Source organism: Trachemys scripta, chromosome 4, assembly GCF_013100865.1.
Source record: "Trachemys scripta elegans isolate TJP31775 chromosome 4, CAS_Tse_1.0, whole genome shotgun sequence".
NCBI classification, from domain to species: domain Eukaryota; kingdom Metazoa; phylum Chordata; order Testudines; family Emydidae; genus Trachemys; species Trachemys scripta.
The window spans coordinates 92,754,591-92,768,249 of NC_048301.1; the positions used below are offsets into that span (position 1 = coordinate 92,754,591).

The 13,659-nt window shown below is 38.9% G+C and overlaps 1 protein-coding gene across 1 annotated transcript in view; it reads left to right on the forward strand.

Moving 5' to 3' along the window:
- SPON1 (spondin 1) overlaps positions 1-13,659 on the forward strand; it is a 327,108-nt gene that overhangs the window by 11,310 nt on the left and 302,139 nt on the right. The window lies entirely within an intron of this gene.

The window sequence follows — 13,659 nt, forward strand, 5'->3', positions numbered from 1 at the left end:
TCAAAGAGGAGCCATTATTAACATTAAAGAATGCAAGATGTATACGCATGAACATTTCTGCGGTCCTTGGCATGATGCAAGGGCAGCAAAATTTACTTTGCATTCTGCCCATGCTCTTCAGGAGATCTGCAAGGCACTTAAACCTTGACTTCAATAGAACTTCATCACATGCTTAAAGTTAAGCTTGTGCTTAAGTGCTTTGCTGAATCAGGGCATAATAGATCAGAGTTTGGGCTGGACATCCTGCTATTCAAATACGGTGGTGGTTTAATCCATACATTTCACCTTTTATATTTCTTTTCTTACATGTTTTTGTCCTACAATATATCTCTTTCAAATACAGCTAATGTTTCCTGGTAGTTTCTTTGGTTGTAACCATCTTACTATCTACATGTTCGAGTGTGATAAAGATATGTTGAATAGTAACTTGCTCTGTGAATAGTCCCAATTAAGTCAATGGGGGAAAGTGCTATTTAACATGATTAAAAATATCACAATCTGGCCCTTTGAGTGATATCAGAGAATAGTTAGGGTTCTTTTGAAACTTGGCATCCTTTCAGTTATTTCAAAACCACATTACATTAAGATAATTCTACACAAAAGTAAGAATAAGTATTACATTTTTAAATTAGACAGAAATCATGCAAGTCTTGTCCAAGATTCCTTGTTGAGCTGTTTGTACTGAATTTTCAGCATAGAAATATTATTATGGATGATATTGTGCACAATTAATAGAATGGATGACAAGGATAGCTAGGTATAATAATAATAAATTAATAAAACATTTATCCTGGCAACTAGCATTCAAGAATAAACACATATTTTAAAGAGAGAAATGCAAAAGACTTTATTTTTGGTAAGTAACAAGGAAAGAGATGTCAGCGTCAGACCACTGTTCCCTCTTACAATTTATTTTGGTGCTGTCATACAGTAAATGTCACCAGCATATTCAATATATTGAATATTTGTCCTATTTCCTCATATCTGGAATATTTGGCAGTGGATTTCAGACCTCTGTTTGTGCAGTTCACAAGAAAAACCTAGAAATACATTATGTTGATTTGATCCTAAAATTTGGCCCCCAGAGTTAAGCCTCTTCCTAGGCACGCTGCTGACGTGGAAGAGATTTCAATTATGAAGACATGTAATGGAAAGGAATATTTGGCTCAGTTTGGACAGAAGAAGGGGATTCAAATAAAGCATAATCCACTAGTTAGGAAGTACAAATTACTGTGGTTCATTTAATAATTACCATTTTTTTAAAAAAAAGGTTCCTTTCCTCTTTCTACAATTAGTTGTATTCCCACTTCTAATATCACATTGAAGCTATAATCTAATTAATTTCTCCATCACTGGCCAGTGTGGGAAGTTATGCCTGAGCATAGACTTCAATGCAAAGTGCATTTTTGCAGCATAATAGAATCAGAAACTCACTCAGTTTTGCAGAAATGGAGAACAATTTTGAAGCCAGTAAAGAGTGGGTAGCAAATAGAAATTTGTAAATAGCTGAAAAACATCTAATGGATCTCAGTGGAGGGATGATTATTAAGATGTTTAATTAGTTTTATTATACTGCTGGCAAGCTGAAATCAGCGTTTTAATTGGCAGATGAATATTTCAAAAGTGGTGCATACTAAATTCATATTTCTGTGGCACTAACAGTACTCATTGTCTTCTTTCCCCTGCGTAGATACTATTAACTGCTGTTCCTCAGGTTAGCAACTGACTATGATATCTGCATTCATAAAAGATTTAAGTATAGATTTGACTGACATATATTCCTGTGGCATGGCTAGTTACTACTAATCAGAGAGAGAGACTTTTTAAACGCTGTATCAAGTTTGCACCATGTCTTGCCCTATGGTGTAAAGTCACCAGAGGTGAGCAAAAGTTTTGCAAAGGAAATAAAAACTATGTGCAAGACAGTTTGTGTGAAGAATAGATACAACAAATGTTTTCTGTTTTAAAATGAGAGAAAATGGGATATTTCTCAAAAAAAAAAAAAGTGGGAACAAAATCAGACAAAAGGATTTGATCCTGCTTCTGGACTGTGAGTGTGGCCCCCGGCATCCACGATGGGCATCGTGGCGCCCATGCTAGTAGATTCCAATACAGGATCATAACCAAATTTATGAAACATGATGCATTTGTATACATTGTGCAAAATGTAATGAAGTTGTGAAACAAGATATTCATTCACGTAAATGTGAGTCTGTAGTATATCCATAATGGGACGAATCTTATACTTTTTTCCCCTCACAAATATATACACCTCATTGTTAATATTGTGAAAGCCATTGGCATACTGTACCTGAAGGACTGCATTGAAATGCATAATGTACATGAGGGGAAATTGTATCTACATTGTATAATCTGGTGAAGATTCCACTGCAGCCATGGATTATTGTATGAAAATACATTATCTGAGGAGAGTTAAGAATTAAATGAGGCCTGCTTCACCACTGCAATGTTGCATGGTTTCAGTGGAGTTATGCTGGCATGAAACTGAAGTAACAAGATGGTGAATAATCTCAATGAATGATGCAAAACTGAGGGGAGAACTAGACAGGGAATATTTTATTGCACTCATAAAATAAACAAGGAATGAAAGAAAAAACAACAACAATGCCAGCTAAAATAAATGAATCTTTTAAAAATAAAAGATAATATATTAATCCTTGAAAAATTGGGTTGCCATAATTTTTATTTTTAAGATCCTTTTGAAAAAAACATTACAATGGCAGCAAAAGCTTATCCTTTGTAAGCTGCTTAAAATAAACAAATCTGCATAAGGATTCTGTGTTATTTATTTGCAATGCCCATTGCCAGCAGGGCGGTGGAGAGCAGATCCTGAAAAATGTCACAGAGCACACAAGTTAAACTAGGATGTCAATAATATTCCATTTGGGATACAAACTACAGTGCTGTGTAACTTTATAAAAGGTCAGGCATTCCAATTAATTTTCTTTTCAGTGAGTGAATAAGTCAGAATTATGATGATTATTAATAAATCTTTCACTAGAGAATAAAGGCACCACCACTGTTTTCAGTGGTTGCAATCATGCTCCAATCTGGTTGATGTTCCAGCACTTTGAAAATCACAAGCATTTCGTCTGCTGCAGTAAATGGCTACCTTGGGTCAAGTCTGCAGGGGTCCCCTTTTGAAATCCTCTTCTGGCTCATTTACTTTTGTAGGCTAAGTAACTCAGCAGATATGGTCAAACTTCATTAATCATTAATCAACAGGGTCTTGATCTCATAAATGGCACAGCTGTTACTTGGACAAGGAGGTGGATGGGTATTTTCTTCACTTTTTTTGGTTATCTTTACGTTAATCGGGGGTGGCCCTAGACCAAATGGGGCCCCGTGCAAGCAGCATCTTTATTTCTTAAACTTATTAATAGCTTATTTTTATTGCATTTGTAGCCCATTTCACAACATTGATGCACAGTTTGCATGCATGATTTATCCCTGTCATACAAGATGATAGATTTGCATGCTAGGATCTGTAAATCTGTTTTTATTCATGCCATATATAAGCAAATAAAAATATTGTTTCCTCTAAGCTTATAGAAACTTTTAAGAATAACTGAAATGTACTAACATGAAGAAATTGAACTGTGCACCAACATTGAATGGACCAGTATTAAATATTGGTATAGTAGGTGACAGCTTTAGAATGCTAACCCTAGTCCTTTAGTGCCAAAGCTCTTTATTTCTCGCCTTTGCCCAAGCAAACTGAAGGACAGTGCTAGAGAAGTCCGGCCAATGGCATTTTCAAGCGATAAAATAGCAAGCGATGGCCCTCTCTCATTGGCCATCATCAATTGAAGATATGTTTTAATGAGCCTGAGTTTCGAACAGCTGCGTTCACCACTTGCAACTTGGCAAAGGAAGTAACAGTATTTCTTCTATATTGTTGCATAGATAGGGGTTCGATAGATACCCCTTTCGTCTCATTAAATATGTCCTTTATTAGTCGTTGCTTGAACTTTTCAAGTCTTAAAACACTAGTACACTTTCACAATTACACAATAAATCAAGGTTCACAATATCGCAGCTGGGCTTTCACTTCACTTCACTCTTATATCTCACTGATTGACTGGCAATGCCCTGCTCCTTATATACTTGCGAGGGCATGGCTGACAACATTCTAGGAGGTTCAAGGAAAATGTAGTTCTCAGAAAGTCTGGAAGGTTCTGTGAGATTCTACAAAGGTCCAGAACATTCTAGGAGCTTAGTGAAAAATTAATCCACATATGGAATACCTGAAACATTTTATTTCAAACATTCTATTTTCCCTTTTGTCGCTAACAACAGAAACAGCACCCTGAGCCTGGCAAGCACCAACTCCAGCATCCTAGGCAGTTGCCTGACCCTAATCCTACTCTGATGTTAATCACATGAATAAAAATCAATTGCTGAAAGTGATCCAAGTTTATCGTTTAGGCCACACTACTCTAAATCTACTTTATAATAAGTGAGCAAAATGAGGCACTTTAAACAAGAATCTCAGGGCTGGCCTTACCATGAGGTGAACTGAGGCGGCCGCCTCAGGTGCCAGACTGAGGGGGGGGTGCCACTAGGACACAGAGTATAGAAAATTGTGTCTGCTGCTGGTGCATATGTATTCTCTCTGCTCTAGAAGCACAGAGATGGTGGAGTGCTGTGCTGGAGGAAGGAGGGCACAAGAGACATAACAGGCAGCCAGGAGAAAAGGTGAGAGGGAATAATAGAAAGCAGCAGGAGCTGCAGGGAGAGGAAGGAGGAGGAGCCGCTTATGTACCTCTCTAGCACCCCCAGGAGCCTGGACTGATTAACACCAGCTTCTGAGGGAGCTTCCTGTTTCCCACTGCTTCCCTGAACCCACTTGAGGAGAACAGGCAGTCAACTGAAGTAGTAGGAGCCAGTTAGGCCCTTAAGACGCTGATATCTTCCCTCACTCAGGCACTGCTACCAGCCTGCTTATTTGTCCCCTTCAACTGAGTGTTGAGAGCCACTATAGCTGGCACAGAACAGCAGTCATGAGTGAAAGAAGAAAACACCCCTCTGGGGCAGCATTCAGAAAAAGAAAGAAAGCAAAGGAAGCTTTTCTATCTAAGCAGGAATGAGCTCTCCTGAGATACATAGACACAAATGTTCACGCGAGTCTTCCGGCCCCAGTGAGGATGTGAGTGGTGAGATGATGCCTGATCTTCCAGTTAGTCAGAGTTCAGGTGACCTGGCAGCTACTGCAGCATCCATATCTCCATCGCAAATGGATGTAACCAGACACATTCCTGAAGAAAAGTGTAGATCAGAGAAGAGTGTGCTGGAGGCGCAAGAAACAGCTGCTGCTGAGTTTAGTTCCTTAAGTCTAGATGATCCAGGACTGTGGACCCACATGAGCAGTAGTCTGAGGGACTTTCTTGTACTGCATGGGCCACAGGAAGTGAAAAACTTAATGTTCCCCAAAGACAATGAAAATAGAAGTTTGAATCCAACACCTTTACTGGCGTGAAATCCCCAATGGCGACAAAATGGAGAGGCCATGGCTTATGTACTCAAAAACCCAGAATGCTGCATACTGTTTTTGTTGCAAACTCTTCCAGTCTAATGTTCCAGCCACATTGGGTTCTACAGGAACAAAGGACTGGAAAAATCTGGCTAGAAATTTGGCATGCCATGAGAAGGCAGCAAATCACCAGAGAGCATTCCATAGGTGGAAAGAGCTTGAGATGAGACTGAGGTTAAAGGTCACCATAGATGATCAGCATCAGGAGAAGATTGCATCAGAGTCTCTTTACTGACAAAATGTTCTGAAAAGGCTCATTGCCATTGTGAGAATGCTTGCTACCCAAAACCTAGCACTGTGTGGCACTTCAGATCAGCTGTATGTGCCAAACAATGGAAATTTCCTTAAAATTGTGGATGGCTGCATTTGATGCTGTACTCCAGGAGCATCTAAGAAGAGTCACCACCCAAGAAATGTACACACACCACTACATTGGAAAAACAATTCAAAATGAGATTATACAGTTACTGGCCACAAAAGTCAAACAGAAGATTGTGGCAGATCTGAAGTCAGCAAGATATTACTCTGTTATTCTGGACTGCACACCTGACATCAGCCATACGGAACAAAAGACTTTAATGGTGCGTTTTGTAACAACAACAGAACCTAGTGAAAATGTCCCTGCAATGATGACTGTCAGAGAGCATTTTCTAGAATTTATTGACATTGATGATACTACAGGAGCTGATATGACAAATGTGCTTCTCAAAAAGCTGGAAGATATGGGAATTGCGATAAATGACATGACAGGTCAGGGCTATGATAATGGTGCCAACATGAGAGGAAAGAACAGAGGAGTGCAGACACAGATCCGAGAGTTAAACCCTCGAGCTTTTTTTGTCCCATGTAGTTCTCATTCATTGAACCTGGTGGTCAGTGATGCATCATTAGCTTCTAGTGATGCTGCTGAATTTTTAATGTAATTCAAAGCATCTATGTATTTTTCTCTGCATCAACTCATTGATGGCAAAATTTGAAGCAACATCTGGGAACATCCTTTCTGACACTGAAACCACTGAGTGCCACATGATGGGAAAGTCGAATGGAGACGATAAAGCCTATCAAACACCAAATTGGGAAGATAGATGATGCCATAGTTGCCATTATGGAGAATAATGCTATGACAGGAACTGTTCGTGGGAGAACAGTGGCAGAGGGAAATGGAATCATCAGAGACATACATAACTTCAAATTTCTGTGTGGTTTAGTGTTGTGGCATGACATACTGTTTGCAATAAATGTTGTAAGTAAGAGACTCCAAGGTGTTGACCTTGATATATCTGGAGCAAAGTCATACCTACAGTCTTACCGGTCAGATAAGGGATTTCAAAAACGTTCTGAAGAGTTCACAGAAGTTGGCAAAGGAACTTCACCCTGAAGCTATTTTCCCATCCATTCAAGAATACAAGAGTCACCAAAGAAGAAGACATTTTGATTACGAGACACGGGATAATCCCATAAGAGACCCCAAACAACAATGCAAAGTTGAATTCTTTAACCAGGTGCTAGATTGTGAATACAGTGAGTTCAAGAACGTTTCATGCAGCTCAAGGAACACAGTAGTATATTTGGGATGTTATATGATATTCCAAAACTCCTCACTATACCTGAAGAAGACCTACACTAGCAATGCAGGGACAGTGTTGACACATGATGACATGCGCGATATTGATGCAAACGATTTAGGTGATGAACTGAAAGCCCTTTCAAGATACATTTCGGCAGGATCAACTCCAAAGGCTGTTCTGGAATATATGTACACAAATAAGATGAACACCCTCTTTCCAAATGCTTTTGTTGCTCTGCACATACTTGTAACACTTCCTGTAACAGTTGCTAGTGGAGAACGCAGCTTCTCCAAGCTGAAGTTAATAAAAACACATCTACACTCCACAATGACACAGGAGAGGCTGGTCGGTCTTGCAACCATCTCAATAGAGCACGAGCTGGCCCAGACTGTGGACCTTCAGGAAGCAGTTTAAATCTTTGCAACCAAGAAGGCACGGAAAGCACCACTTTGATTATTCAAACAGATAAAAATGTCAGTGTTTACTTTGCAGACAAGAAAATTACATTTGCTGTTCAGGCATTTGAAAGTTAAGTGTTACTTAAAATTTTTGAACAAGGCATTTTAGGTTGTTAGTTCTCCTTTATTGGGGTAGGTACAGGGCTGGCTCCCGGGTTTTTGCTGCCCCAAGTGGCAAGGAAAAAAAAAAAGCCACGATTGCAAACTTGATCGGTGGCAGCTCCACCGCGCCGCTTTCTTCTTCGGCGGCAGGTCCTTCCCTCCAAGAGGGACAGGGACCCTTCGCCGAATTGCCGCCGAAGAGCCCGACGTGCTGCCCCTTCCCCTTGGCTGCCCTAAGCACCTGCTTGCTCAGCTAGTGCCTGGAGCCGGCCCTGGGTAGGTAGCAGAGCAGTACCATGAGAGGAGTAGAAGAGGAAGAAGGCAGAATTGAGACCCTTCAAAGTTTTGGCCCAAGCGAGGGTACATGGGGGCATCATTTGAGCTCCCCGCCTCAGGTGCCAAAATGTTGTGGGTCGGCTGTGTATCCAACCCCTTTTGGTAAACTGCTTCTAAATGCAACCACCACAGTACTATTCCAGGAGTGGTCCTCCCTCTACAACTGTATGGGTTTGATTGTCTTCTCCTTTGCACTAGTGTAAATTGGGAGGAACTCAGCGGAAGTCAAAGGAGTGTAAAGCCAGTGTGAGAACAGAATCAGGCTCTACATTTCAGTGAATTAAATGTGTCCTTAAAAGTACTCCATATATAAAAGTTAAATTTATAACATATGAGATGATTTTGAAAATGTGCAGTTATCTTTTGCTGTGAGCCTCTCATATCTCACAAGCTAAGTAGGATTGGACTCCGTCAGTATTCATATAGATAACCAGAGACGTAAACACTGGGTATTGTAGGATGGGGCATTGGTGATTTAGTAGGTAGACTTTTCCCTCTGAGTTTGTATTGAACCAATGCTCCAGAATGGTGCTGAGGGCTTAAGTGTTGCTGATGCTCCTGTCATTTGACGGAGCATGAAAATGAGGTGCTGACTATTTGTGGTCATTAAAGTTCCCATGGCACTGTTCCAAACTGGAAAACTACATCACATTATACAGGACCTTACAGAAATGGTTATTTTTCACTAGCGGAGCTACAGTACTGTGTTGGGTTGTTTGTGTGGTCAAATAGTCGACACATTTAATTTCAGAGGTAGTAAGTCTCATAATGTGTCTGTATATGGCTCATGATTTATGGAGTCTTGGAGTTAGGAATTCCTCTGTGTGTGTTTAAAGAACCAAAATGTAGCACACAAGAGTGGTGGGCAGTTGATTGTGTGAATGAGGTGAATTCCTGTTATAAAGAAAGTACTATAATGAAGCTGTGTCATGTCATCACATAGTTATATTGAGATGTTGTTATTCTGTATCCCAATATGAGGACACAAGGAAAAAATATCTTGCCCAGAGGTATGTGAAATTATGGGATTCACTTCACAGGGATTTGTATTCCATATATTTCTCTTTCTAGAACCTCAGACTGAAATTCAGTCAGTCATCTGGTTTCACGTAAGCATATGAAACAGTGCATTATCACTTGGTTTTGATGCAAAATGTTAAATCTTGACAGATTCTCCCAAAAGGTTTGCAAGCTGTAGTGAATCTTTCAATAAGCATGGACTTAATTTCCAGTTTATTATAAAGCCAGATAAGTTTCATGAGGTTGTGGGTTTTTTAATGACAGCCTCACCCCACACTAGTGAATTAAACTAAGATACATGTGCAGCTTGACCCAATCAAAGGTAAATTCAGAAGCAGTAGAGAAATCAGTCTGAAGTGACTATTCAGTCATTAAATCCATGATCCAACACACTAATTAAGGAAGTTTGTTAAAGATAAAAGGGATGGAAAATGTCAGGTATATATTTTGAGGGGTTTGGAAGGTGGGGAAACCTCTAAGTAAGCCCATAAATTATAAGACTGCATTTTTAATCTTCAAAGACTTTCTCAGTGTCCAATGGTATGCCACATCTGGATGTTTTTGCTGAATTGCTGTCCCTCCTTACACTGCATTTTATACTATTAGAAGTGTTATTCTAGGAAGAAGAAAGCAGCTTGATGACAATACCATGGTTCTGTGTTAATCTTTGATTAGCGGTGGAATTGGCTGCCCTTTATGAAGACTGGGTTATGTTTAGTGTTGAGGATGTATACTTTGCAGAATGTGCCAAACCTAGTCCAACCTAGCTGAAAAAAAGCCCCTGACTTCTGTTTTACACTATTCAGTGGTTAAAAATTAAAACCTATTCCCTGATAGAGCAGGTTGGAATACGATGAACTGTTTTCATGAACATTTTTCATAAGTTTTACATAATGTTTGGAAAAATGTTGACCTGCTCTTCTCACCAGCAAGCATTGCTTGACATAGGCTCAATAGGAAATTGACTCTTGCTAGGGACAGATAGTGGGGAACTAGAGGAGGTAAGATAGTAATAACTGAATGAAAAGGAAGGAGATGAGGGACTGATGGGGAAGGGAAGTGTTGCTGAATGGAAGTCCATTTGGGGCATTTAGGTGAGGTGTGGGGTTGGAGCATTACAAACTCCAGTGATCCTCAGCAGTGAAGCAGTTCCCTGGGAGCTTTTATCTGTCAATGAAAATTAACCAACCTTGAAGCTTCTATAACATATTCTGGGAGCAATTTGGCTTGGCTTGGCTTGTGGGTGGAGTATAAAGGTGGCATAAAATCACCTATGTCTTCCATTCCCTGCATAAGCTGAGTGATATTCTGGTATGCCAAGGAACTAGCTCAATATCTATTATATGTTCTTTTTTCTTATATTCATTAATGAAATAGGAAGATTGCACAGCTAAAATAAGAAAATGTTAGAAAACATGAGTCTGAAGGACACTATGTCGATATTTAACTTGACTATAGTTCATATTTGAATTATTAAAAGGGAGAAATTTACCAAGAGAAATAGGAATATAAAATACTACATATATGCAGCATGGCTCAGTTAACACTACTGAGTGAATCTTGTTCTTAAATTTCCTGACTATTGCTTATTTGAACCCTGCAAATTGCATCAAGAACAATTGTTTGCATTCAATTTCCCTACTTTTTTTTAGCCCTATAAAGAAAAGGGTGAAAAGTGGCTTTAGTAATTTAACTTGGCCCAAACACTTACATGTAAGCCTCGAAAAGTAAGCTTTTAAAATGGTATAAGCACTTTGCTAATAAAATACACTGATAAGTGCAGCATTATGAAAGGTTGCATACACTCACAGTGCCTCTCTAGTGTGAGGTATACCAAAGTTTTCTACTGCATATGTGTAGTAGTCAAATTTGCAATCAGTTCATAACTCCCAATCAGTTGTTTTTCTTTCATGTGTTCCTTGCCATAATACTCACTAAGACCTAAAAAGGGGACAGAGGAGGTAGATAAAAGAACAAACAAAGCCTGGAAATAGAAAAAAGTTATATACCATGACCCATCTTAAGCAACAGTCCAAGGTACCTACAAAAATTAGTTACCTATTGTATGTTGTCATTATCTAAAGATTGAAGAACATTTTACTGGGAACTTCATGGAGATATTTTAGAGTGGTTGCTAGGGTAGTGGCTTCAGTATTGTGGGAACCCCAGGTGTATGTATATAGCAGGAAATTGCAGTCAGTAAATTACCCCAAATGTCAATCCTGCATGTGAAGAAAACCTGACCACAGGTTTTGATAAGTCCCAGTATTATCATTAAGGTGATCATTAACTCTCTGTAACTGAGCAGTGAGCCATTTGGCTAGGTGAAGTTTCTTGGCTTTCGTGTGTGTGTGTGTGGGGGTGGGGGTGTTAAATAACCTAGTTGTATTATCCTTAAAGGTTATCCATACATACTTACAATGATTTGACTATCTGACTTAGTACTAGGATATGTAATGTGAAGACAGTGGAATTATAAAGTGCCCTTTTTCCCAAATATCTAGTATCCCAAAGGGTGATCTCTGTGGATTGTTTTCTGAACCTGACTGATAATATGAAAGATCTGTAAACTGTCTGCACAAAGTTGGCTGGATATTAAGATGGTTTTGAAACATTATGTTCCAGATTAGCTATAAAGATTTCAGTGACTATTGCAAAATAAACCAAATTGGCCTAAGAGTTTATTATAGAATATGAAAGAGATGTGGGTTTTCCTTTCTGGGATAACAGACTTGGCTATAAGACACATACAACCATTTTCTACGCTAGTATGTGTGTTTTTTCCATTCTGTACACTCCGTGTCCAAAGGAGTTTGATTATAGACCTTATGCAAGTGGGCCAGAAATAACATTCCCATAGGTGGGAATATGCAAGGGAGAAATTAAGGTGGCAAACTGGGAATTTCAGGATAAAACACTGAAATTCCATGGCAACAGCCAATGAACCTAGCATAGAACAAAGCATCAACGATTAGACTACTATTGTGTTGCCCTCCTATCACAGGTCAGAAAAGGAGCCACAACAAGAATAATTTATTTTTCAGATTTGTTTGTAGAAAACCAGTGTAATATTAGTGGAGGACTCTGGGGAGGAACTCTAAGGGCCAGATTGTGATTTTCTTTCTGACATCAAATACTGTCTCGCTCCATCTGTAGTTCCACTGAAGTCAATGGGATCAAACGTGTAAGAAGGTTCTATTAATCATGAGTCAAGTTCTTTGAATCTGTCCCTAAACTTATTTTCATCAAATGTAACAGACTTGTGGCTACCCTTTATGGATAATAAAATAGCTTTTGAGTTGCTCAAATAGGCATTTCTTGTACTTACGTAGAACCTTCCATCAGAGGATTTCAATGGGCTTGCCTGAATTAAGTGTCATAACACATCTCTATGGAGATGAGCATTATAAACCCATTTTACAGAAAAGTAAGTTGTGAAGCAATTTATTCAAAGTCACAGATAACATTTCGGGTGTAGCTGTGAACAGAACTCAGGAGCTCTGTCTCCTAGGGTTCTGCCGTCAACACAGTATCTCCTAAATCAAGCATGTTTGAACATGAATCTTTCTTTGCATGTACAGTGCGGCTATGCCTTAAACACCCAACATTTGTAAAATGTATAAAATTCATTTCAAGAGAACAAAATCTAACACCAATTCTAAAATGCAGGCACATCATATAACAGTATTGCCCATTTCTTGAGGACTACAGACAAAACATTAATTCCAACATCATTAACAATTGCGGCAGTCTATATCAGAAAGCCAGGCATGCCCTCCATTAAAAGATTAAAATAGCATAAAACCACCAAATACAGCTTACTAATCACACTAAATCCTGGCCCACCCAAAATAAAACATGGATTTGGATCAATTCTATGTATTTCATTCTATCTATCTCTTTCTCATTGTGTATCAGTAAACATCAGGATTTAGGTGTACTCCTGATTAACAAAAAAGATGGCACATTGCCTACTGAGCCATGCATAAAATGTGGGATTATGGATTTTTTTAAAACCTGCCAAAAATACTCCCTTAATCCATTTAGCATGATTCTGCTCCTTTAACTTTGAACACACTTCCCTAATTAAACTGTTCATATTCCAGATTTAAATTGCTGTCCACATCTGCTGCAAAATGATTTGTTCCCTGCTGATAGTTGGAACTGATGACATAAAAAATCAAATATGTTTTTAATTTATTTGTTGAACTAACAAACTACTTTCAGCCCTTTTTTGTTTTGTAAAACTTGTTTTATATCTGTGTACATTGTAGAGTTAATTTTTAACAAAAATTGTATTTTTGTTGATTCTGCAAGATTGTTCTACCTATGATGGCAAAATCTTAAAAAAAAAAGTGTTGATTTCATGAGACTTCTACAATTTTGAGCTGAAATCTGAGTACAACTCAGAGGATTTTTGGTACCATCAACTCCAAAGACTAGTGTAAATACTACAGTGACTGCTGCTCTATAAATACCTGATAGATGTAGAAGATAGCTGTGTTCAGCCTCAAAACTGACCTAGCCATCAAACTTATCCTGATCTGAGCACCACCTGCTGGACCCATGACTAGTTTCTGCCAGTGGTGGTTTATGCCCTTATTAGTGCTAAGATACCATA